At 45.7% G+C, this 27,024-nt stretch overlaps 1 long non-coding RNA gene and 2 pseudogenes across 1 annotated transcript; 2 read left to right on the forward strand and 1 right to left on the reverse strand.

Annotated features, from left to right (window-relative positions):
* Positions 1–5,079: 5,079 nt before the first annotated feature.
* On the reverse strand, positions 5,080–5,603 carry LOC123084352 (uncharacterized; annotated as a pseudogene).
* A 336-nt stretch (positions 5,604–5,939) lies between these two features.
* LOC123083269 (uncharacterized) lies at positions 5,940–9,580 on the forward strand. Its single transcript, XR_006439260.1, has 4 exons — positions 5,940–6,062; positions 6,468–6,565; positions 7,296–7,395; positions 9,443–9,580. It is a non-coding gene; the product is annotated as an uncharacterized lncRNA (long non-coding RNA).
* A 6,574-nt stretch (positions 9,581–16,154) lies between these two features.
* On the forward strand, positions 16,155–26,414 carry LOC123088264 (uncharacterized; annotated as a pseudogene).
* The last annotated feature ends 610 nt before the right edge of the window (positions 26,415–27,024 follow it).

Here is a 27,024-nt window from a genome sequence, read left to right on the forward strand (position 1 = left end):
ATGAAGAAACTCCATACTGATGGACTTTTGGAACCACTTGATTATGAATCACTTGGTACTTGCGAACCGTGCCTCATGGGCAAGATGACTAAAACACCGTTCTCCAGTACTATGGAGAGAGCAACAGATTTGTTGGAAATCATACATACCGATGTATGTGGACCAATGAATATTGAGGCTCGTGGCGGATATCGTTATTTTCTCACCTTCACAGATGACTTAAGCAGATATGGGTATATCTACTTAATGAAACATAAGTCTGAAACATTTGAAAAGTTCAAAGAATTTCAGAGTGAAGTTGAAAATCATCGTAACAAGAAAATAAAATTTCTACGATCTGATCGTGGAGGAGAATATTTGAGTTACGAGTTTGGTGTACATTTGAAAAATTGTGGAATAGTTTCGCAACTCACGCCACCCGGAACACCACAGCGTAATGGTGTGTCCGAACGTCGTAATCGTACTTTACTAGATATGGTACGATCTATGATGTCTCTTACTGAGTTACCGCTATCATTTTGGGGTTATGCTTTAGAGACGGCCGCATTCACGTTAAATAGGGCACCATCAAAATCCGTTGAGACGACGCCTTATGAACTATGGTTTGGCAAGAAACCAAAGTTGTCGTTTCTTAAAGTTTGGGGCTGCAATGCTTATGTGAAAAAGCTTCAACCTGATAAGCTCGAACCCAAATCGGAGAAATGTGTCTTCATAGGGTATCCAAAGGAAACTATTGGATACACCTTCTATCACAGATCCGAAGGCAAGATTTTTGTTGCTAAATTCGGAAACTTTCTAGAGAAGGAGTTTCTCTCGAAAGAAGTGAGTGGGAGGAAAGTAGAACTTGACGAGGTAACTGTACCTGCTCCCTTATTAGAAAGTAGAACATCACAGAAAACTGTTTCTGCGACACCTACACCAATAAGTGAGGAAGCTAATGATGATGATCATGAAACTTTAGATCAAGATACTATTGAACCTCGTAGATCAACCAGAGTGAGATCCGCACCAGAGTGGTACGGAAATCCTGTTCTGGAAGTCATGCTACTAGATCATGATGAACCTACGAACTATGAAGAAGCGATGATGAGCCCAGATTCCGCAAAGTGGCTTGAAGCCATGAAATCTGAGATGGGATCCATGTATGAGAACAAAGTATGGACTTTAGTTGACTTGCCCAATGATCGGCAAGCAATTGAGAATAAATGGATCTTTAAGAAGAAGACTGACGCTGATGGTAATGTTACTGTCTACAAAGCTCGACTTGTCGCAAAAGGTTTTCGACAAGTTCAAGGGATTGACTACGATGAGACTTTCTCACCCGTAGCGATGCTTAAGTCTGTCCGAATCATGTTAGCAGTTGCCGCATTTTATGATTATGAAATTTGGCAGATGGATGTCAAAACTGCATTCCTGAATGGATTTCTGGAAGAAGAGTTGTATATGATGCAACCGGAAGGTTTTGTCGATCCAAAGGGAGCTAACAAAGTGTGCAAGCTCCAGCGATCCATTTATGGACTGGTGCAAGCCTCTCGGAGTTGGAATAAACGCTTTGATAGTGTGATCAAAGCATTTGGTTTTATACAGACTTTCGGAGAAGCCTGTATTTACAAGAAAGTGAGTGGGAGCTCTGTAGCATTTCTAATATTATATGTGGATGACATATTACTGATTGGAAATGATATAGAATTTCTGGATAGCATAAAGGGATACTTGAATAAAAGTTTTTCAATGAAAGACCTCGGTGAAGCTGCTTACATATTAGGCATAAAAATCTATAGAGATAGATCAAGACGCTTAATTGGACTTTCACAAAGCACATACCTTGACAAGATTTTGAAGAAGTTCAAAATGGATCAAGCAAAGAAAGGGTTCTTGCCTGTGTTACAAGGTGTGAGATTGAGTAAGACTCAAAGCCCGACCACTGCAGAAGATAGAGAGAAAATGAAAGATGTTCCCTATGCTTCAGCCATAGGCTCTATCATGTATGCAATGCTGTGTACCAGACCTGATGTATGCCTTGCTATAAGTTTAGCAGGGAGGTACCAAAGTAATCCAGGTGTGGATCACTGGACAGCGGTCAAGAACATCCTGAAATACCTGAAAAGGACTAAGGATATGTTTCTCATATATGGGGGTGACAAAGAGCTCACCGTAAGAGGTTACGTTGATGCAAGCTTTGACACTGATCCGGACGATTCTAAATCGCAAACCGGATACGTGTTTACATTAAACGGTGGAGCTGTGAGTTGGTGCAGTTCTAAACAAAGCGTCGTAGCGGGATCTACATGTGAAGCGGAGTATATAGCTGCTTCGGAAGCAGCGAACGAAGGAGTCTGGATGAAGGAGTTCATATCCGATCTAGGTGTCATACCTAGTGCATCGGGTCCAATGAAAATCTTTTGTGACAATACTGGTGCAATTGCCTTGGCAAAGGAATCCAGATTTCACAAAAAGACCAAACACATCAAGAGACGCTTCAACTCCATCCGGGATCTAGTCCAGGTGGGAGACATAGAGATTTGCAAGATACATACGGATCTGAATGTTGCAGACCCGTTGACTAAGCCTCTTCCACGAGCAAAACATGATCAGCACCAAGACTCCATGGGTGTTAGGATCATTACAGTGTAATCTAGATTATTGACTCTAGTGCAAGTGGGAGACTGAAGGAAATATGCCCTAGAGGCAATAATAAAGTTATTATTTATTTCCTTATATCATGATAAAGGTTTATTATTCATGCTAGAATTGTATTAACCGGAAACATAATACATGTGTGAATACATAGACAAACAGAGTGTCACTAGTATGCCTCTACTAGACTAGCTCGTTAATCAAAGATGGTTATGTTTCCTAACCATGAACAAAGAGTTGTTATTTGATTAAACGAGGTCACATCATTAGTTGAATGATCTGATTGACATGACCCATTCTATTAGCTTAGCACCCGATCGTTTAGTATGTTGCTATTGCTTTATCCATGACTTATACATGTTCCTATGACTATGAGATTATGCAACTCCCGTTTTCCGGAGGAACACTTTGGGTACTACCAAACATCACAACGTAACTGGGTGATTATAAAGGAGTACTACAGGTGTCTCCAATGGTCGATGTTGGGTTGGCGTATTTCGAGATTAGGATTTGTCACTCCGATTGTCGGAGAGGTATCTCTGGGCCCTCTCGGTAATACACATCACATAAGCCTTGCAAGCATTACAACTAATATGTTAGTTGTGAGATGATGTATTACGGAACGAGTAAAGAGACTTGCCGGTAACGAGATTGAACTAGGTATTGGATACCGACGATCGAATCTCGGGCAAGTAACATACCGATGACAAAGGGAACAACGTATGCTGTTATGCGGTCTGACCGATAAAGATCTTCGTAGAATATGTAGGAGCCAATATGGGCATCCAGGTCCCGCTATTGGTTATTGACCGGAGACGTGTCTCGGTCATGTCTACATTGTTCTCGAACCCGTAGGGTCCGCACGCTTAAGGTTACGATGACAGTTATATTATGAGTTTATGTATTTTGATGTACCGAAGGTTGTTCGGAGTCCCGGATGTGATCACGGACATGACGAGGAGTCTCGAAATAGTCGAGACGTAAAGATTGATATATTGGAAGCCTATATTTGGATATCGGAAGTGTTCCGGGTGAAATCGGGATTTTACCGGAATACCGGGAGGGTTACCGGAACCCCCCGGGAACCATATGGGCCATCATGGGCCTTAGTGGAAAGGAGAAAGGGGCAGCCCAAGGGGGCTGCGCGCCTCCCCCCTTCCCCTAGTCCTATTAGGACTAGGAGAGGTGGCCGGCCACCCCTCTCCCTCTTTCCCCCTTGGGAATCCTAGTTGGAATAGGATTGGGGGGGGGGGGGGGGAGTCCTACTCCCGGTAGGAGTAGGACTCCTCCTGCGCCTCTCCCTCTTGGCCGGCGCCCCCTTCCCGGTAGGAGTAGGAATCCTAGCTGGTAAAGGATGGTTTCATCATCAGGAAGCCCGATGGTGTTCATTTTTGGGGATATATGTTGTAACATGTGATTCTGTTCTCTGCACAGGTAAGCGTAGTGGTACCAGGGAGGCTAGGCTCCGCACCAAGATCCTATGGATGCGGAGGATGTGTGTCTTGAGGCGTCTTCTGCGCAAGTACCGTGAGGTGAAGAAGATCGACAAGCACATGTTTCATGACATGTACCTGAAGGTCAAGGTAACATGTTCAAGAACAAGAGGGTCCTCATGAAGAGTATCCACAAGTCCAAGGCTGAGAAGGCAAGAGAGAAGACCCTCTCTGACCAGTTTGAGGCCAAGCGTGCCAAGATCAAGGCAAGCAGGGAGAGGATGATTGCGAGGAGGGAGGAGAGATTTGCTCAGTTAAGATGATGTTTTCACTTGAGCCCTTTCTATTTCCTCGCATAGTTAGATTTATGCTGCATTATATTGGTACTGAAATACGTGATGCATGCACATGTCTCCTCTTGGATGTTTCAGAGATGCTTATGTAGAGTTTCTTTTAAACATTTTTTTTCAAGAAAACGCAAGAGACTTTGCGTTTCATTTCATTGAACAGGAAGACATCAGGGGTACAACCTCCAGAAAGGAGGGACACACACACACACACACACACACAAATACACGACCGTCCTCACCAAGCGACTACAACTAGGTGAGGAGGTGCCCTCAACTATAGACACGCAACGACATTAGGCCTCGCCCAGCAGGGCAGCGTCACTGCCATTGCCAGACAGCTCCAGGGACGATTGCAGCTCCAGGACTGCCCAGGCCAACGTACCTCTCACCCATGTGCCTAGAGAGTCGGCGGGTGAAGGGCAGGGCTCAACAGGAACTGGTGTAGCAACCGTTGGAGAAGCGCGGGCGCTGGCATACATTGCGATCCGCTCCCTGTGTAGCAGTCTACGCCAGAGCGATGCATCACCAGCCTCCATCTGCCGCATCAAACTCCACTTGCAGCCAAAGCAGCACCTACAAGAAGGGAACGGCGCTGAGACGCCGCCGCTGCCCGGTCCGGGAGGCTGGACCTGGGATTTCTCCCGGTGCTCGAGGAGGAGATCTGGTCAGGGTCATGCCAACGCCTCCAAGGAGGTGACGGCACCCTCGGGCGTCGCCGTTGACAGCACAGGCCGTCGCCGCGCGGGGATTTCGCCCCGACCCATGAACAGGGACCTCAGATGCAATGGCAGACCGGACTTGGAGAAGAACGCCGGAGAAGACCAGCACACATGGAGGGATGCCTAGGAACGTTGTAGTCGCAGGAGGAGCACCGACCGGCGCAGCGCCAGCAGGCCGGCCACCGCCGGGAGCGCGACGAGCAGGCGACAACAGCCACCTGCACCGCGCCGCCGCCGCGCCGGCCCACAGCCTCCACCGCCAGGAACCGCCGGGGCACAGCAGAGCAGCAGCTGTCAAGGACTGCCGCGCGCGTGCTCACCCGCCCAGCGGCTACCACCGACGGCGGCCGGGAGGGGTGGAAGGAGGGGGACGGGTGGGTTGGGGCAGAAACGCGCAGCCCAGATCTGGGCGCCCTCATCTCTGCAGCTCGCAGCAGCGGCCGGCCGCTGCCACAGTAGCGCCACCGCGCATGCGTTCCACACCATCACGGCCTCCCCTGAGCGCAGACGACCGCCTGCCTCGCCACCGCGCGCTCCCGCCGCTCCAGCGCACAAACAGCAGCGCGCGAGCCCACGGACAAGGGCCCCGCCGTCGCCGTCCACCGGCGAGGGCTACGCCCGCCGGTATCCTCCGGCGACGGCGATGGGAGGGAGGGGAGGAGGGGAGTTTGAGGTGGCGGCTAGGGTTTCGCCACCCGAGTCGCCCCCTGGGAGCGACGCGGGGGCCGGGGGGGGATCCTTTTAAACATTTTGGTTCACGGTACCAACTAATGACTACCAACTTGTTTAATTCTGCCGGTGCGGGTGTTGCCGGTTGATGGTGGCCTAAGCATTTGAGTCTAACTGAAAGTGAACCGGAGCGATGTGCAGAAAAAAAATCTTAGCACAGAGACTGAATTTGTATACTACTTAGAATTTATTAGGTATACTCCCAACACTTGTATATCACTTCTGAATACAAGTTCAGGTTATTACGTAGTACTATTGAATTTTAGAATTGAAGGTTACTGAATTTTGTACCAAGTCTACTGTTATGTATAGGAAGAACATGATCTAAAATATTGATAATGCATATAAACGGTGATTATCTGCTCTTATGATGAAGACGTTCCTTGCTTCCATGTTAAATACATGTGAACTACAGGGAATTATTTTCTAACATTCGTACTAGAAGAAACTATTTTCAGTTTTCAGGTTATGCCTTTCTTGCAATGATTGCATCTGTGAAGTTGATGCTTAATTACTTCCTACATTTAGAAGATCGTAACTTTTGCTATACAAACATGCATGGTGAGATGAAGCGTTGATGAGTGCTATGCATTTTGCAGATCAGGTTATATTTCCTTGGTAGCATGGCAGCAGCACCCAATCAAACCACAACCGCGGCAGGCGTGCTCTGCGATCTTGGCCACCGTCTCCAAGGCAGGTACGACCTACCCCGCCACTGAGAGCCGCCCCTCCTCATCACCATCAACGCCGGTGAGCTCTCCCTCTACTCTCGCCGCTACCCAGCTCCATCCACTATCTTCTACAATATTGTTGCGACTTTGTAATGGCTAGCCCAATTTTCTTTATTGCTGTTATGTTTTTTTTGCGAGTCAACGATTTTCTTTCAAATCTCCAAATGGGTGCGTTTGTCTAACCATTATGTAAATGGCTGGAATCCATAATATGTGAAATTCTGGCATAGTTGCATGAAAAAGTGAGTATTGAGTAGGGATGTAATTCTTGCCGATTCAAATATCAGAATGTGTTCCAGAGACATAATAAAACCATCCTGAATCTTACGTTTTTAGCATGCTGAGATCTGTACTACCATATATATACTTCTAAATTACATGGTATGGAGATTTTGAATATTGGCACCTGATCTTTTATCTTATAATAGATCAGATGTTCCTGGTCAAGCTGTTTGACAAAAGGCTCCACCTACAATCTTCTTGAATTTTTCACGGTACAGAAAGAGTGAATAATGTACGTGCTGGGTGAAGTGCAGATGCTATGAACTCTTCCAGCTCTATTAATTCACATATTGTGTTAGTGCATTCTAATTTGTTTGGTACATATGCTGCAATGAACTCACAGCAGCAAGCTTTCCTTCTTTCTTTAGCATTGCTTTTCTACTACAATTGATGAAGGAGCACTGGCAACCTCAGGAAGTTGGGCGCCAAGGTGGAGTCCCTGCAGAAGTAGTTCACCCGGAAGGTCGTCTTCTCCAAGGCGTCCCTAGCCTTCGAACAGGACCGCTCCATCAAGGTATCTACTCATGTTTCCAATTACCAAACTTATCCTTTCACTTGGGCCGGAGGACAATAGATTTGTCTTAATCATTTGAATCCATTAATAAATCTTCTTCTTTGCTCGAGTTGAATCTGTGAAGACTCCCATGGAGTAAGGTCGTCTTCGTCGGGCTGCAATTATATGCCTAAGGGTGGTCAAACTAAAAAGTTCAGGGAAGATTCAGACTACATGTGGTAGTGCTGAACATTGTTTGGCCGTTCATCGAATGTGGTAGTGCGTATAGGGTTATAGCCTCGGGTTAAACTGAAAATCTATCTGGAATTTGGTTTTACAGTGTCTAAGTGTTAATGATGTCTAGAATTGCTGCAGATTAATTAGTTATTGTGGAGGTTATAAGACCATGTAGTGGTACATTGATTATCTGGCGCTGAGTAATTAACTGAACATTATTTTGATGTTCATTGATTGTAGCATTGCGTAGGCTGTTACAGCTTAAGTTTAAACTGAAAATTATCTAAAATTTGGATTTAGAATGTCTAACTGTGAATGGTGGCTAGCTTCGGTAGCATCCGAAATACCAAAGTTCACACTAAAATCTTTTTTTTACAAAACCTCTCGTAGCTGAGTTGAATTTCGTTTTTGTTGGTTTAGTAGATGGAAACTTAGCATTGCCCCAAAATTCTGAAAAGATGGAGTATAATTTTTGTTTACTGAAAAAATGAAGTGACTTTTAACAGCTGGGGGTTATGTGATATGTTTTTCAATCGTGTTAATGTACACTTTTGGAATGTAGAATGGAACTATATCTGTTTGTTCAACTAGAGAGAGGAGCTGTTTTTCAACTGCATTAGTGTATACTTTCGGAACGAAAAATGAAACTATATCTATTTTTAAAACTTTTCCAATATTGGAAGATGTAAAATGTATACTTTTGGCTGCGCGGTGATTTTTTCTGGCTATCCTTGCAATGTATTGAAACTGATCATCTCTGATTAGTGTTGTTCATACTTCTTGAAGGGTAAACCATTGAGTGGCAATTTCACATGTGTATTCATTGCAATTTGGATGTACGGCGTAGTGATTAGCAGCACGAAGTGCTGAGCACGTCGTGTGTGTGTGTATGTGTGTGTGTGTGTTGTTGGTACAGTATGCATTTTTGGGCCTGTATTGCGGAACTAACTTAGATTGCCTGGTTGTTGTTTTTAGTATAGTATACCTTTTGTGGGCCTGAATTCTGAACCTTACTGATTTTTTTCCTTGTGTGTTAGTATACGTTTTTTGGCCTAATTTGTTAACCTTATCCGGGTATTGATTTTCTGCATTCAGTGATGCACCCGCGGTCATGCGTATTTGTTAGTCTACTTTACTTATAGATTTAGTTGTTTTTATCAGTATCCACGCATAGGTTAGTTAACTGAAATTTGTTGGGAGTGGTTCATTATGTTCTTTTAACTGCTATACTGAAGCAGCGGATCAAAAAATTTAAAGACAATTAGATCTGAAGTAATTAATTAAGACTTGATGGTTGTGTTATTATTATAGTATATACATTTCTGGGCTGAACTGCAAATCTGATCGAAATTTCCTGGTTTTGTGTTATTATTATTATGGTATACTATTATGCTGGCGAGCTTTTTGTTAGTGCTTTTCTAACTGTCCTTGCTAAACTTTTGATACTCTCTGCAATGATGAAATGTTTCTGCATGTTAGTTAAGTACCAGGGCAACCATAAATGATGTTCCTTCGTTTCGTTGAGCTACCTTACTGTTATGCCGTCTAGCTTTTTGTTAATATACACACTGGAATTCTCTATTCTGGAACCCATGAACTCTTTGTCTCTTTCCTGTGACCTGTTTCTCATCTAATTTTGCTTGTAAGAAACATTATAGTATATTACGTGCTATGTAGGCAAAATATACATAATTGGTTCTCTTCTACATGCTTTCCTCAATGAATACACTTGGTTCACAAAAGCATTGGGATAATTAGCTGAACAAATTTTGCAAATTTTTGTTTCTTGCATCTCCCCTGATTATTTGCTGGTACTTGTGAAATTGTTCAGATTACTTAGCTTCGTTCAACTGCCATTTTGACATGGACTGCAAGTGGTGCTAGGGTTTGGTTGCTGGATGGAAAAACACCAAGAACATACGTCATTACTCTAGCCACATGGAAGCAAGAACGCATGGCACCGTCCGCGTGGCCTGATTAGCGATTAACCACACGTATGGTCTACACGTATATACTTGTCGATCATACATACTCCCTCCGTTCCAAAATAGATGACTCTACTTTGTATTAACTTTAGTGCAAAGTTGGGTCATCTATTTTGGAACGGAGGGAGTATATATGTGTACCCACATATTCTTGATTAGTTGGTTTGGTTAATATATAAATACATTCTTAATTGGTCTATCAGTTCTTGTGATGTTACGATTGAAAAGAAATTATTGGGGAGTTATTCCATGGAATTAATATTGTGGTAATGGTCTTGCAATTGAAATAAATATTTTCTTGCAACACGTATTGGATCTGTCTTCTCCATGAACAGATGTAAACAAATGGTAGTTTTGTTTAGCACTATTTTCTTTTTCTTTTTTCACATGGGTGTCTCTCTTATCAAATTATACATCACACAATTACTGTTATGGTGTACGACAGTAGTACACTCTATTTATGTGCCCCAAAAGTGAATTAAAAAAATCATGAACCGTATGGAGAAGCACTGATGTGTTTTTGACTTGTAAAGACCATAACATTTCTATAGGGATGATACCCTCTTAGAGCAGATTAGTAAAGATGATTAAATGTGCTTTTGATCTTGAATTTGTAAAATATAGTATTTTTCTCCTGTATGCCATCCTTTGATGCATTTGATTTTTTTTTCTCTCGATCTATTGTCTGGTGCAGCAGTAGTCAACATGAGATAAAGGTCTCAAAGAGCTATCTAGCATCTCAATAGGCCATTCAAATTAGCCCATAGAAAATTCAATTGTAATATGCCTAATAGGGACACTTAGCTAACTTATCATGTGTTTGTATTGGAGTTGACCCTCCTGTGTTTTTCATTCTCATTCATCATAGACATGGAAAGGGGATCAAGATGCTAGATAGTGTTAGAAGTGAAATGTTTTTACTTATTAGGTGAGTTGGATCCTTCATGCCTCCAGCTGTTTTATCCAACTAGCTACATGCTCATTCGTTCCTACGGGTGTCTCAATGCTCATGCGGCCGTTGGGATGTCGCGATGACATGTGACAAGATGAGCTTTCTTGGACCTTTCGCCAGGTGACGATGGATGGGACTGGGTAGGTGGAGGAGATGTAGGAGCGATGGCATGGAGTACATGAGGTGGGATGGTAGTAGATATGCGCGTCATGATTTCTTTCCTCGCACGAGAAGAGAGGCAAGAGTGAATCCACGCAGTAGGAGTGAAGGGAAGGAGTGGGCAATGAGTCGAAGCGTTGGTGATATGGTGGGTAAGGAAACCATACACACACAAAATTGAAAACCCAAAACAAAAAATGAAAGAGGTGTTAGCTTTAATAGTCAATAACGGACACAACGGCGAATCAGTTGCATCCCCAACAATGGACATCATATTTTTGTTTTATGGTAATGCATGACCTTCAACTGTATATATTAGAACGTGGCAATGGCTCGGAAGACATCAAATCTGCCTTCTTGGCTCGGGGGGAGTCATGGGCGGCGCACGCCAAGTCCTCCCTTGATGGCAGTAGCGGATGGAACACGGGGAAGGGGATCAAGGCCAAGAGTAGGATGGTTGGTGAGGAACTCCTCCTTGGCAGTCCATGGGGAAGTACGGTGTGAAGGAGAGAGGGTGCCATGCGAAGGTGAGGTGGGTGTCATCCAGTTTTAAAGGAGAGGGCTTCAGCGAGAAATGTCCAGGTACGACGGGAAATTGAGCGGGAAGGGGAGGGTCCGACAGGAAAAGGGGAGGGTGCATTGTGGGGTGGGGTTTTGTGTTGGGACAGCATGATAGAGATAACATATCGGATAGTCCGGACAACCACATTTCTCCCCACACATGGGCTGGATTTGGTGGAGCCCGGACTGTCGAGACGGGTGGATTTTGGGGAGCCCGCTGGGCACCCATTTGATGTCAGAACAAGCACGAACTTATGAGGGAGAAATGAGTTTCAACCATGAAGAAGATCTTAGTCATTTATTTGATTCATTTATTGTCATTGTAGCCCGTAGCAACGCACGGGCATTGTACTAGTAACTAGTATAGTATATGAGAGCGACAAGAGCAAACGCCAAGACTAATCACCCCAAAGGATGCAGTACTCCTATAATGACTAGAAGAACGCCCGTGCGTTGCAACGGGGCCACATTAACTTTAAGAGTTCAATATTACCACATTGGCGACCTTTTTTACCATCAAATCCTCACACACACACTCTCTCCCTCCCTCTTCCTCACTCTCTCTCCCCCTCTCCCTCTCTCTAACACACACACATATCCATCTTATTGGGTACGGGACCATAATTCATCTATTTCACATATACATGCTAGTGCATAACAATATGGATTATGTGTATTATATTTGTCACCAAAACTGAGGGAATTAACTTTAAGAGTTCAATATTCTGACCATGAGATATTTAGGGCCTGTTCGGTAGCTTGCTGGCTCCCAGCTTCCGCAAATATCCGAGCGGAGCTAGCCCGAACGACCCAGCTCCAAGAAGCTGGCTTCCTGGAGCGGAGCGGCTCGCACTTACAAAAAATCGGAGCGACGGTTTCGGCGATCTCAGAAATCAGGAATTTGGAGTTGGCTTTATTTACGAGCAACTGCCACCGCGAAGTGAATCGAGGGGGTCACGTACCGGTTCGCTACTTCTATCTCCCCTGTTCTCGTGTATTCGCCTGGGCCTAAGGCCACCTTACCTGTTGAGCCGGCTGGGCTCCAGCCCACCTAGCCAGGTTGGCCTGCTAACACGTACGAGAAGCTGGAGCTAGGGGCCGAACGAATTTCTGAGCGCGAGCGCTCGCGCCTGAAGCTGGCGATCCAAAAACGAAGCTGGATTTATGGATTTATTGGAGTTGGAGAGCTGCCGAACAGGCCCTTAGGCTAGCGTATATGGGAAATCAAAGCTAAAAATGACTCGATGAGTTAGGGATACATCAATAAATATTGTAAAAAGTGATAAAAACAAATTTGCAGCAACTCGCGACCCCACGAACTCGTATTCGCATTGAGCAAGTTAGTGAGGCCGCCATGGTAGGCTAGCACCAAGGGACAAGGGCAACAACCGCCTTCCCATCCAACCTACTAATTCTGCTGGCGCTACCTTCATCCTAAGCCCATGAGTACCGCTAGTGTGTTGCCACGTACGGAGAAACTACGAACTGAAATTTTCATCCAAATCATGAAAAATGTTAATGTTCCTCTCCTCTCCCATCCCTCATGTGAACATACCCAATTCGTGGTTGGCTCGCTACATTCAGCGTAGCTCTGATGTGCACTGCCCTCACTCTTGATTAGCTGCCGCAGTGCCACGCATCTACGCCAACAAGCTGGGGAAACAAATGCAAATGTTACACCGAGTCAAAATCAACCATCCCACAATCGTAACAATAGAAAAGATAATAATCAAAATTTAACAGAAGAACTACTGCTTGGCTCCCAGATCCATCTCGATAGCCCTTGATCTGGCTGCTGAGCTTCTCCTAGCCGCCTCAACATCACGTCATTACCAAACATGTAGTGGATGCCTAGTGGGACAAGGATTAAGAAATAACATGAGGTGAAAAATACGATGGCTGTCAATTCCATAAGACGACCCAAGTAATTTGACAAAACAGATCGGGAGCATCTTGTATAATCTCAAAAAAGCAACTAAAAATATGAGAAATGAATTGATGAAAATCAGCCCCTGCTCTCATTCATGCTTGCTTTTGTAATGGGAGACAAGGAATGGGGATACCGGGAGAAGAAAGGAGCACATGGATGGCAAGCCTCCACCACCGGCAAGTGGGGTTGCTTCACATCCAATCTCCACGGCCGCCGCCTCCATGGGGACGAACTCCCATGTTCACAACCGGGCTCCCAATCGGCCGCTGCCTCGCCGACCTTGACGACGAAGTAGTCCCTCCCTTCGATCCCATTCACAACGGAGGCAACACCCATCCCAGCGGACGGGTCCGCGGTGAGATCCCTAGTGGATTGTGGTCGCGCCTCCCCAAACCTCACCGCGGGACACATGAGAGGGCGCCGTTACCATGGCCAGGCTTGGATGGGGAAAGAAGGCGACATAGCAGCAACGACGCCTTCGCCGGGATTGGTGGCGACGGCGGCGGCGAGCGAGCGGGAGGACGGCGGCGGCAAGAGAGTAGGAGGGTGGTGGCGACAGTCCATCGGCCGCCGTGACGTGAGAGGAGGATGGGAATGGGGCTGCGATCTGGACGTATGGAGCGGTCGAGAGGAGGGGAAGCAGGCGGCTGGGTTTTTCCATCGTGCGGGGTTTGGGGGAGGTCAAACGAGAGGGGTTTTTTCGTGCGGGAGGCAGAGCAACGAGGGCGAACGTAGGGAGACAAGACGCGGTCGGTTGGCAGGAAAAGGAAAGCTACACATTTTTTAGGCAGTAGAGATGGTTGATGATAAGAAAGGGAAAATCACATCAATATAAGGAAATATCCCATCAATACTTGATTGATTGTGATTTATTTTTTATATGGTAACTAATCTGATGGGTTTATGTGGGTGGTCCATCAATACTTGATTGATTGTGATTTATTTTTATATGGTAACTAATCTGATGGGTTTATGTGGGTGGTGAAGCGAAAAGGCAGGTGGGAGGGAGACGAAATAAAACCAGCGAAATAAAACCAATGAAAATGGTGAGACGAAAAAAAACCAGCGAAAAATAACCGACGGACTATTCACCAACTGCTCCATTAGAAGTAGAGATAACAAAACAACACAAAGCCTAAACTTAACCATATCATTGGCAAATACGAATGCTATATAGATTGATGATTAGTTGCTATTCCAATATTATAATACTCCACTATGGCCTTACTAATGCTGGTTTTTGGTATTATCATTGTGAAGATGCTAATTTCTTTTATGGAAAGACACAACTAGCATATTTGCTATTAATAACCAGATTTCCTTTCCATCAAATTCCCCTAATCCTCCCCCTGTCCCCCAAATGTGATGATAAGAAGAAGGCAAAGAAAAAAAATATTATGGCAGTGAGAGTGGTGGGTAGGTCTAGTCGGTGAAGAGGGCTACATGGCAACTCACAAGTGGAATGTGTGGCGGTGGTATGGTGCAGCGGTTGCTACAATGATAGGTTGTGTCGAGACATGGAGGCGAGGAGTTATTGCTGGGGCCGTCAACGGTGGTGTCCTTAACATCATTTCCACATCTTGAAGGCGCCATTGCAACCTTTCATTCTCCTTGGCACACTAGGTCAAAACCCCCAAATCTAGTTCAAATCGAGCGATGACAATGCTTTGGCATCATGCTCGTCATAAATGCGCCATCTCGAGGTCCACTGTCTCTCTACTACTCTTGGCGATGGCAGCGCTGGCGAGGTCTCGCGCGATAGGGTGCTCACCTTGATCTGATGGAGATTCATCAACTTGGCGACTTGAGCTTTCGGTGGCCCTCGCCTTTCGTGGACGGTGCTCCCAATCATTGTGGAAGGGGGTCCCTTGATGAAGGAGTTTGATGGTGGTTTAAACATTCTCCGCAAATCTCGGCTGTGCTTACTCCTCTTGCCAACGGCTTGGGTTCTTTAGATGTTAGCTTTGTTGTTCCGCATGGCTTATTGACTTGGTTTGCATTTTGATTCTACTTACTCTAGCGCTTAGTTGGTCCGATCTTGTGCACGCGCTCATGTGTATGTGAGCTTGCCTCGTAAGCTAGTTCGACACTTTGTACCTTTTTTGACACTTTGTATCTTTTGACGTTCAAGGTACCGTTAATTAAACTCTTAAAGGTGAAGAAGATGAAGCTATATTTATCCTTTCCATGAACTGTTAACAGAATATGCAGATTATTACGACCGTGTGTATGCGTTGATTCAACACTTTGTATCTTTCGACGTTCAAGGTATAATTAATTAAACCCTTAAATGCGAAGAAGATGAAGGTATATTTATTCTCTCCGTGAATCGTTAATCGAAATGTGCAGATTATTACGGTGCACGTGCGTGCGATTGGCGCCAAATAACGGTCGGCATCACGAAAATCCAAGCCCCCAACACACAGACAACTTTTGGTTTCAACTCTCAATATTAAAACCGCACGATCATGCTAATCCAGACCCATAATGCATTGATGATTGACTCCCAAGCCTATGAATCTAGACACACATGACACCAATAAACAACTTGCCACAAGAGAGTGAAAGCAAGACAAAGAGCATACTCCCAAACTAATTTGCCTCCAAAGACATACTAGTAGTTTTTTTTTCCTGCAATGGCATACCAGTAATTATAACAACAAGAGTGACAGGGCAAACATCAAACCAAAGCCAAACCACATGATTAGCAAACATGTAAATAGGGTGATGATATTCCACCAATGGGTTTGTCATTGCCATTGTCATTGTCATTGTCATTGTCAAGATGCTATAATTGCTTTTGTGGAAAGAGGATGATGACACTAATAAACTACTCCTAACCGGGGATTAATCCCTAACCGGGCTCCCTTTCCATCTGCTCCTAACCCCCCCTCCCTATCACAGGTGGGCCCGGCCCGCCCTGCCCGGGCCCACCACCAACGGAACCAAACAACAACTCCGTGAGCTCCCTCCCCCTCCCCTCCTCTCCACCCCCCTCCCCGAAGGAACGCCGCGAGCTGCTGGTGGGAGCTGCCGACCTCGCCGCGCCGCCGGCGACGCGCCCGTCCCCTCCCTCCGCCGCCGCAGCCCCTCCGCTCCGGTGAGTGCCCTCCTCCCCCTCCGCCCCTCCCCCGTCCTCATCCCCACGCAGCGGCTCCGGGGGCGCTGCCTCGGGCGAGCGAGCGGGCCATCTCCAGCGCGCGCGCCCCAGGCCGCCGGCCGGGCGGCCGAGCGGGCCCTTGCTCGGGAGGGAGCTGCCGAGCCGGGCGGGCGGGGTTCCCGCGGGGTTCGCGCCGGCAATTTTGAATTTCGTGGCGGTTTCCCAGGACCGCCGCCGCGCGCCGCCCGGAATCTTCGGGATTTCTGCTAGGTTTTTCCGAGGCGGTTTCCGTGGCGTTCGGGTGCTAAAGCTTGCCTTTTTTCCCCCTGCTCTTCTTCCTCCTCGTCGCAGATTCAGTCGCCCGGCGACCGGCCCACGGCCGCGGAGGAGCGGCGCTGAGCGAGGCCGCGAGATTCGGGGTCCTGCCAGCGGCGGGGGAGCTCTCCGGGGGCGATTCGGAGCAGGCCGGCCTCGTCGGACTCCGGCGGGGATTTGGCGGCGGGGGATTCCACTGTGTAGGAATGGCCGCTGGCGGCGCCGCCGACGGCAAGTACAACTCGTACAAGGCGCCGGGGCTGCGGGGCGCGATACTGGAGGCGGCGCACGCCTCGTGCCTCGGCGACCGGTACGCGCTGGGCGAGCAGCTCGGGTGGGGCCAGTTCGGGGTCATCCGGTCCTGCTCCGACATGGTCACCGGCGAGGCGCTGGCCTGCAAGTCCATCGCCAAGGACCGGCTCACGTCCCCCGACGACGTGCGGGGGGTCCGGCTCGAGATCGAGGTCATGGCGCGCCTCTCGGGCCACCCCAACGTCGTCGACCTCAAGGCCGTGTACGAGGACCAGGACTCGGTGCACCTCGTCATGGAGCTCTGCGCCGGCGGGGAGCTCTTCCACCGCCTCCAGGAGCGCGGCTGCTTCCCGGAGCACGAGGCCGCCGCGCTCTTCAGGTACCTCATGGAGGTCGTCACGCACTGCCACAGCAAGGGGATCGTGCACCGGGACCTCAAGCCCGAGAACATCCTCCTCGTCAGCAGGTCGCCCTCCTCGCCCATCAAGCTCGCCGACTTTGGCCTCGCCACCTACACCCAGCCTGGTACAGTTGATTGACAGCCTGATCACCCCTGCTCTGTGGCTGCAACTTGTCAAGATTGTTGGTCTTTTTGGAAGCTAAATTGGGGGTTTGGATTTTGTCAGGTCAAAGACTGAGCGGCACGGTGGGGAGCCCGTTTTACATTGCGCCGGAGGTGCTCGCCGGCGGGTACAACGAGGCTGCCGACGTGTGGAGCGCCGGGGTTATACTCTACATCCTTCTCAGTGGCATCCCGCCGTTCTGGGGGAAGACCAAGTCGAAGATCTTCGAGTGTATCAGGTCGACGGAGCTGCGGTTCCCTTCCGATCCCTGGGACAGGGTTTCGGATTCGGCCAAGGAGCTCATCACCGGCATGCTGCAGCGTGATCCTGGACAGAGGCTCACGGCCGAGCAAGTTCTAGGTGAGACATGACATCATCTTGTTGGGAAACCACATGCTCAGAATTCCATTCCTTTCTACCATATCATTAGCATCATACACAAGGTTAGAAGAGACCTTTGATTCTTGATGATTAGTAGTGTCTATACCTTCATGTAACTGAGCTGTTGATCAGAATGTAGAGATCAATCAGAATTCGGTTGTTTCGTATGCAATTGTTTGCTTAAAGCTGTTTTGAATAAATTATCAAGTCTTCACTGCTAAGTCATGAGCTAGCGCCAGCTAAAGGTTCAGTGTTAGGGTCATGTTCTGGATTTCTGGTAGAACCACCATGGTACAAATAAACAAGTCTGAATCTTTGCTGGCCCTTCAATGTTTCTTTTGATAAATCACATCCACATGGCTGCTTATTTATTAGTGTTGATGATTCATCATCTCTGTCACCCTTGATGGAATCTTTTGAATTTGGCTGTCATTGCTTCATTTCCAGACCTTACTGTGTAGTAGTACAGATCCAGCTGTTAATGGTTCCCTTTCTCCTGATGGTAGTAGTTTACAGTTGTTCACCATGTGGGGTTTATTGCCTAAGCAACTGCTCTTTGTGCAGAGCATTCCTGGATACGGGAACACGCCGATGATTCGCGCGATTCCTGCGGCGGTTGCCTTGAGATCGGCCTCGGGAGGGAGGAGCCAGGCTTGTGCTCATTCTCCACGCCGATGGCGACACGCAGCCGCGACGTGAGCTTCAGCACCGGCGGGCCGATCGCCTGCCAGGGTCTGTCGGAGGAACCCTGCTCTCCCACATTCTCCTGCAGATCGTCCTTCTCCGCGTTCTCCGCCGCCAGGGCTCCAGCTCCGTCTTGCGGAGCCTTGTTATTCTCATTCGGCGACAGCCCCGAACCCATGAAGGATGCTGCGCCCGTCGTGTCGATGCCGAGCTTCTCGTTCTTCTGTTGGATAGGGTCCGACGAGCCCGAGCCACCGGCGGCTTCAGGCGACGACACCACGAAGGAGAAGGAAGCTCATTGTGTCGAAGACGCCACGGCGGTGGGCCTCACCGCCGCCTCCTCCTCGGCTCTGACGAGGATGGCGGAGGCGGCCCTGAGAGGGGCGACGGCGACGACAAGGGCGAACCCGTCGTCACGCAGCAGCAGGCGGAACCACACCATCGGCGCCGGCGAGCGGGAGCACCAGCACGACCTGGACATGGCGGTCGCCGAGTCGGTGATCCGGTGGGCGTCGTGCACCAACCTGTCCACCACCCTCTCCCTCCGCGCCTCGCTCGTGTGCTAGCATCGGCTCTCCACCGGCGCCCGCCATGCGAGCGGCTCAGAGTTTGTTCCTGTAGCCTGCCTGTCTCTCTGCTTGCACTGCGATGCAAGCCGGCGAAGTGAGATGAGATGAGACGAGACGAGAAGAGATTAGAGATGCGCGTGTCACTGTCTCTGGTTGTAGAATGAGTGTAACCTGGACATGATGATATATCTATATATTGTTATAGACTCATAGTAGATCGCCGAGTATTTTGTTGCTGGTGCCAAATGATGGTGTAAATTTCGCGTTTCGAACTCGTGAATTTCGCGCGAAACGGGTCGATTTACGGACGGAGAAATCGCGGGAAGAGAACCGCGTTTCGAGCCTCTTTGAATGGAGAATTCGTTGGTGAAATTTGGAGAGGATTTGACCAGAAATTTGAACGGTTTCTTGTATTGCTTTCCTTTTCCTTGAAAGAAGTTCAGACGACAGCTTCCAAAGCTGAAACTTTGCTCTGCCTCGGTCGCGCATTTGGTCGAACACCATGCCGTCGTCCGCCGCCGCCGCCGCCGCCCCGTCCGACGACGGCGACGCCAAGCTCCAGCGCTTCCTGCAATGGCTCCAGGTCGCGCCCTCTCCTCCCTCCCCTCCCTTGCCCCCCGGTCCCCGTGCTCTCCTAAACCTCGGCCCTTTCCACCGCAGGCCAACGGCGCCGACCTCCGCGGCTGCACGATCCGCGCCTGCGGCCGCAAGGGCTTCGGCGTCTACGCCACCGCCGCCGCCGCCGACGGTAACCGTTGCTCTTCTCCCCCTCCCGGAGATGGCGGTGCGGGGGTGGTGATGGCGGTGCCGCTGGACCTGGCCGTGACCCCGATGCGGGTGCTGCAGGACCCGCTCGTCGGCCCGCGGTGCCGCGCGCTCTTCGAGGACGGCGGCGTCGACGACCGCCTCCTCGTCATGCTCTTCCTCATGGCCGAGCGCCTCCGCCCCACCTCCCTCTGGAAGCCGTAGGCTCACTCACGCCTTCTTCCCCTGCTCTCATGTTCTGAAACCACTGTTAACCTTTGTGGATTCTGCTCGTTGCGCCTGCAGGTACTTGGATGTGCTCCCGAGCACCTTCGGGAGCTCCGTGTGGTTCGACGACCAGGAGCTCGCCGAGGTGGAAGGGACGACGCTGCACCGCGCCACGGTCATGCAGGTTCGTCAGCTGCAAACTGCCGTTTTCGCTACTTTGCTGGATTGGGCACTGGGAGAGTAGTACATTGGTGGAGATGAACATAATGGGGGCTTTTGTTTCAGAGAAAATCGTTACAGAAGTTATTCGATGACAAGGTGAAAGGTCTGGTCGAGGAGCTTCTGCATGTCGACGAATCGGGAAGGTTGGTTGAGATTTTGCTCCGTATTGGCTCTTTACCAAACACACGCACACATAGTTCCTTTATTGTCTCAAAGGAATGCTTTTGTGCTGTGGTTTTGCTGTACAAGGGATTGCACCCTTTTCATCTATATATATGAACCTCATACCTGTCAAATGTTTTATTTTGCAGCTCAATTGAAGTGCGGTTTGAGGACTTCCTTTGGTATGCGTATCACCATTTGTATTTATAGTATTAACGGAAGTATATAAATTTTACTTGATATCATTTTGCCAGCATGGTTTCCCATGCTAATATGTGGAAGGTCCTAATTAGGTGAAAACTTGGTTATCAAGGAATCTGTACTTAATTAAAGCAATGGTTTCAACAGCGAATCCTTCCCTCGAAATCTGATTGTTTAACAGCTTGGACTTCCGAAATGAGGCCTTTAATTATCTGCAGGTTTATTTACTCTCTTTTTCTCCCTACGCTAATCAGTAGTAAGAGTTTATGACAGGGCAAACTCAATTTTCTGGACTTGAGCGCTGAACATCCCGTTGCCTCATTCTTACGTTTTTCCTGGCTCACTTGATGAGCAACAGAACAGTACTGGGGAAGTTTTGGGTGATTCTAGTCTCACCAACCAACAGGTTAGTTTGAATCTTCCCGAACAGAGCATGCTAGCAACTCAAGTTTAATCCTAAGTCTTCATTCTCGCATTATATGTAAATTTCTTTTTCTATCTTATACCGCTGGTTCTGGATTCTTTTCTTATGCATGGACCTTTGTGTAATATGACTAAGCGTTAGTGGAACTAGTTAACAAATGTTTAACCACAAAGAAAAGAACCTTAGCTTCTATTATTATTACTGTCAAGTATAAATTATTTAATGGGGTAACTGGTGAATAGTCATCCTTAACTGCAACTTATATGACCGGCACATCCTTGAATTAACAATTAGTGGCGTTTGTTTGTGCTGCATAAATAATAATCATTTTAAGTTTTAACCTCTTTCGAAGGGCACAGCGAAAACTGCAGGTTTAGAACACAGTGATTTTATCTGTAAGGCCTAGAGAACTGAAGCTGATGAAATAATGGTTTCCTGTAGCTGCTGGAATAGCGGGCATCCATATACTGGTTATTACAGAAACCATGCCTAATAGGTCAGCTTGTAACATAGTCTAACTATCAAGGACTAAAATGGACTTAAATAGTCACGCAAGGGCTAAATAATACTCCCTCCGTTCACAAATATAAGATGTTCTAACTTTTCTCTAAATCGGATGTATATAGACACGTTTTAGTGTGTTTATTCACTCATTTCAGTCTGTATGTAGTCATATTGAAATATCCAAAACATCTTCTTTTTGTGAACGGAGGTAGTAGTACATTAATAGTCCTATAATATAGCAATACTTGGAAGAACTTCTTGATGATTGATGAGAGCTAGGGCCAGTCATTGTTTATAATTATGGCTTATGATATCTTATTTTTATTTATTCCAATAAGCTAATAGATATCTTCATCTACAACATAACACTTGGTGTTTATTTGCAGGAAACTGACATTACAACGAAGAATTGTAGTGGTGACGAGATTCCTGAATCTTGTAATACAGAGTCAATTTGGGTTGAGGGACTCGTGCCAGGAATCGATTTCTGTAACCATAGTAAGAGTCCAAAGTAAAGTACATGAATGATCTAAATTTAAGTCAGTTGGCATGACATATTGGAGGATACCCATAAGAAACACTTCAGTGTGTGTTTGCCAAGAGTTACATGAATTTTACTAGTGAAGAAAGTCAAGCTTTCTCTGTTAAATAAGTATTGATCTTTCCCCATTCTAAGATATGCTTGATTGTCCACTCTAGATATAAAGGCTCTGGCGACATGGGAAGTTGATTCGGTGGGAAATTTAACAGGAATTCCTGCTTCAATGTACCTCATGCTGGGTAATTATGCTGATCCAAATTTTGTATCTCATAGTTCTTCATTTAAGCTTTTTTCCGAACTTATTTGTTAGTAGATTGTAGTTCCCACTATGGTCATGTCTATTCTTTGTGGAGGCAAATTGCTCAGTAACATCACAGGGATCATGCCAGTTTAAAAACAGCATCAGTGTGTTGTGTGTCACTGGCTCACTTACAAGTGGCCCAGGGACCATTTGCCAGCCTCACATTAAATGGTGTTTTTCCAATTTATACAGTTTTGCAATGTGTCACTGATCTAACTTCCTTATATTCATTTCTTTCTGAAGTGCAAGCTGGTAAAAGCTCTGTTGAGACTGGGACAGAGATCTACATAAATTATGGCAACAAAGGAAATGAGGTACTTATACAATCACTAATAAATCTAGCCTTTGTTTTACAGGTTTTGAGACTTTAGAGTTGACTTTATTAAGGTGTGAAATAAGATGTGATGTAATGAAAACAGGGATAACATGTGATATCAAAGCATGAACTAACACTAGATCTAAGGGTATAAACCACCAGGACAGCCAAATATTGTCCTATATAATATTGTTTCCTTTCGTTCTCTTTATATAACAATCCTTCCCTTTTGATCATATTTGATGGAGTTAGTATTTATCACCTGTCTTCAGACTTGTTCATCATCGTTTAGCTAGTACACGTCATGGTGCATTTTTTCTAGAACGGTAAAAGTTCTCACATGTAGTTTCTTTAGAGTTGCACACACAGTTACACGCCTGATGAATAATCTAGAGAAGAATTATCATGGAACTGAGGCCTGACAGCTTGCATAATGCAAGGATAAATGTTTGAATGGGGCGAGGGAGGTACACACACTCCAGTCCACGGGCTCCATATCCATTTTGTTTTGTCTATTGGATCTGTGATTTTCTACATGGATCCACAGATCCTTATGGATTTACTTTTGATACATATATGCTAGTTTAAGAGTGCATATTGACTCTAGAGTTTCAGGGTACCTAAAACAGGGAGATACTTTTCTATCTCATTGGTGAATGACAAGTTGCACTAACATCATGTTTGTTATCAAGAAACTATAGTGTGTTTCATGATTTACTCTCTATGGGTGGGTTTAAAACAACATGCAGTCATTAAAGATACCAGCAAAGTCGCCATGATGTATGTATGGTTATCAGAATAAAATTACTGATGAAATGTATTTTGTGTTTACCAACAGGAATTGCTGTACCTATATGGATTTGTGGTTGACAATAATCCAGATGATTATCTCATGGTAACCCTCACATTGATGTATGCCCGAAAAGTTTGTAATAAGATTTGTAGGATATATATTTGGCAAATTTCATTTTCTGGTTAACGTATAGATTGCATGCTAAATGTGAACCCATTAAAGTGACCGATTGCAACGAAACAAAAAGAACCGGCTGATACTAAAAGGAGGAACAGGAAAGTCATTATTCACTGCAATTTTAGAATTAGGAGTTAAAGTTTGATAAATGGTACATCAATGCCTTCAGCGTATTCTAATTTTGATAATAGATCAATACCTTTTTAAGAACCTCTTATAGCATACTTATGTAAGAAGTCACTGTTTATCCTCTGATGTCCTTGCTTTAATTGCAGGTTCATTATCCAATAGAAGCTCTTAGACAGCTTCAGTCTGCTGACGTTAAGATGAAGCTAATTGAGATGCAGGTACAAATATGTGTTTATCTTTTCTTTTAACTTACACAAAGTGTTTATGTTTATCTTGTATGGCTTCAACTATGTTCTGTTTAGATGAACTTACCCAACACAAAGTTTTCTGGAATTGAGTTGAAATTTGATTGCACTTATTATCTATACCCTGCCGCCTTTGGTTTCTCTTGTATGGAGTATTTGATATTTACTGAGTGGCTCAAGTTTTCTTTTTTATTTAGAAAAACATGGTTCGAGATTGTGATGACTTTCCTAATGAATTCAACCCATCTGAGCATCTGTTGCCACTTGCCACCATGGCTCTCACTTTGTATGTATTTAATGTTTGCAGAAGGCTGAATTGAGATGTCTTCTACCTACAAGTTTGCTTGATAGGGGATTTTTCGGAACCAGTACCAGTTCTGGTGAAGATGATGATAACAAGAAAAAGCATTTTTCTAGTTACAGTTGGAGCGGTCAACGCAAAGTTCCATCATATCTCCAAAAAAATGTTTTCCCTCAAGAATTTTTAAGTACTCTTCGCACAATTGCCATGCAAGAACATGAACTTGAACAGGTTGCTTCCCTGCTTGGAGAGGTTGGTGTTTTTCTTTCACATACTGTATTCTGAAGTATAAACAGCGTGGGTTGACTCCTAGATGACAAACTGGGTACTCTGAAAACAGAAGATGTCAAGCGAGTATTAGCTTCATATTTTAGGCATCATGCTACATTACCAACTGCTGGATGAGATGGTGAGCTCCTTATATTTCTGTTTGGAGTAGCTTTACTATCTATCATTATTGGTGTTAAAAAAATACCATAAAAAACATCGTTGTAGACCATCTGGTTAACCTGTTAACAAGAGTGCCTGCTATAAAGACACACAGTTAAACCTGTGTATTCTCCCTTTTTTGAAAGAGTTGTTCATGGAGGAACTGCGCCCTAGTTTCTTAGCAATTTGCTTCGTTTGCTCATCTAACTCATTTTGAATTAGAATTTTGTTCTTAACATTATGACATATGCCTTTTTTCTTTTTAAAAAAAGAGTGAGTCAAGAACCGTTTTAGTATGCATTGCATCTGGGCTTGAAGGACAGTAAGTGTTGTCTTTTTGTGATGATCTGGTTTTGAGACCCTTCTTTGAACTTGCTCTTACTAGGTTGGGTCTACTGAGGATGGAGAACCATCTGATGCAGAGATCAAAAGTGCTATATGGGAGGTGTGCGGTGATAATGGAGCACTAGGATTGCTTGTGGATCTTCTTAGGGTGAAGTAATACAAACAACATGACTCCATTTTCCTCCTCCTTCGTGCACCATGCACTTGTTATATTTGATATAGCCCTGTCAAGTGTGAACAGTTAGTTGATCAATCCTTTCATTTTGCAAGAATGGCTGAACTTGAAGAAGGCACTGGAACAGAAGCATCTGACAGTCAACTGCTGGAGAAATTTGATTCAAATGATCCAGACGACTCCTCAAGGTAGATTTTTTTATGTTGCTGGGAAGATGCCTGTTTTTCTTTCCAACGCTTACTCTTATTGTATAGATCTTAACATAATATAGTTCTCCAAATTTACTTCTGGGCACTAGCAACAGTGACTATTTTAAGAGCCACAGTAAGCAATGTGTTCTTGTGGGGAAAACACTCGATTGCCACAGCGTCAACGTGAGCAATGTAGCTGATATTGCTGGAATGTCGCCTGATATTTTCATCGCCCTGGAATAATAGAAATATGTTTCATTTGTTACATCAATCTGTTCAATTGCACTTAAACAAGTCTGTGTAACTGTATTATGCAATGAACAAAGTGATCTTTGACTCAAAACAAAACAATATACCCTGGTTCTGGATCTTAGCTAGAGCACATATATTGTCAGCATTGCACTTAATAAATCTGCCACGGCGTCGATGATCTCTTACTGTGTCCTTATCCTCCTTTTCACAGTGCAACCATTGAGAGCACCGAAGCGACGAAGTCGAGAGTGAACAGAAGGTCGTGTATAGTGTACCGAAGAGGGCAGAAGCAGCTGACGAGGATGTTCCTCAGGGAGGCGGAACGTCTTCTGGAGCTGTCCGCGGAGGAGCAGACCTAAAATGACTTGCTTACCTGGGAGCCACACATCTCTAACCAGACTTGGTGTTGATCCGCTTTGGAGAACTACATTTGCCCCCATCCAAACTTTGGACAAATTTTGTTATCCTTGCATTGGGTTTTTCAGACCGAAAAATGGGATTACACTCACACAAAGAAAGTGTACACTAAATCCAACCTATATGCCAATAAATAGCTAGAATGTGACAGCTGCCAATAAAGCTCACTTTATTTAGTCCGATAATATGGCCAATGTCCTGATGTATTTCTGTTTTCCGTGGGATGATTGTCATCGAAGATGATGTCTTTTTCCAGCTCCTCCTAACCTTAGGGTGAGGCATATGATTTGTTTTATGATGAAGCTCATGCTACGGACAAGTGGAGCCTCCTCATCTAGATACCGCCAAGATGATGCTAACGAACAAGAACCATCATCTCTCCATATGCCGCCAAGATGATACTAAGAAACAAGAATCATCATCTTGTCTAGATACTGCCAAGATGGTGCTAAGAATCAAGAACCAACATGGGCTAAGTATAATCAAGAGCCGGTCAGTTTCCTCTAATATCTCAATTGGCACTATGATAACCTGAAACTTGTAGATATGGTACGCAGAAGGGGATGTTTGGTAGAGAGGAGTTGCATTCTGATGGCCAGCTAAGTAAAAGCTGCATTATGATTCTTAGCTAAGTAATCTGCAAACATCTTGTGAAACATGCAATGGTATATATATAGCCCAACACCGAAGAAACTTAGCGAGAAAATAAAAGCATGTTGAAAGTGTGACATCAAAGTTACAAACCTCATGAAGTTATAAAAATGTGTTACACAACTCATGAGGGGTGGTAGTAACAATTATGCGGGAGATATAAATGAACCATTTGTTCATAGTTAACCATGTGCACCACTAGATAAATTAAGAA

This window comes from Triticum aestivum, chromosome 4A (assembly GCF_018294505.1).
Source record: "Triticum aestivum cultivar Chinese Spring chromosome 4A, IWGSC CS RefSeq v2.1, whole genome shotgun sequence".
Taxonomy (NCBI): Eukaryota; Viridiplantae; Streptophyta; class Magnoliopsida; order Poales; family Poaceae; genus Triticum; species Triticum aestivum.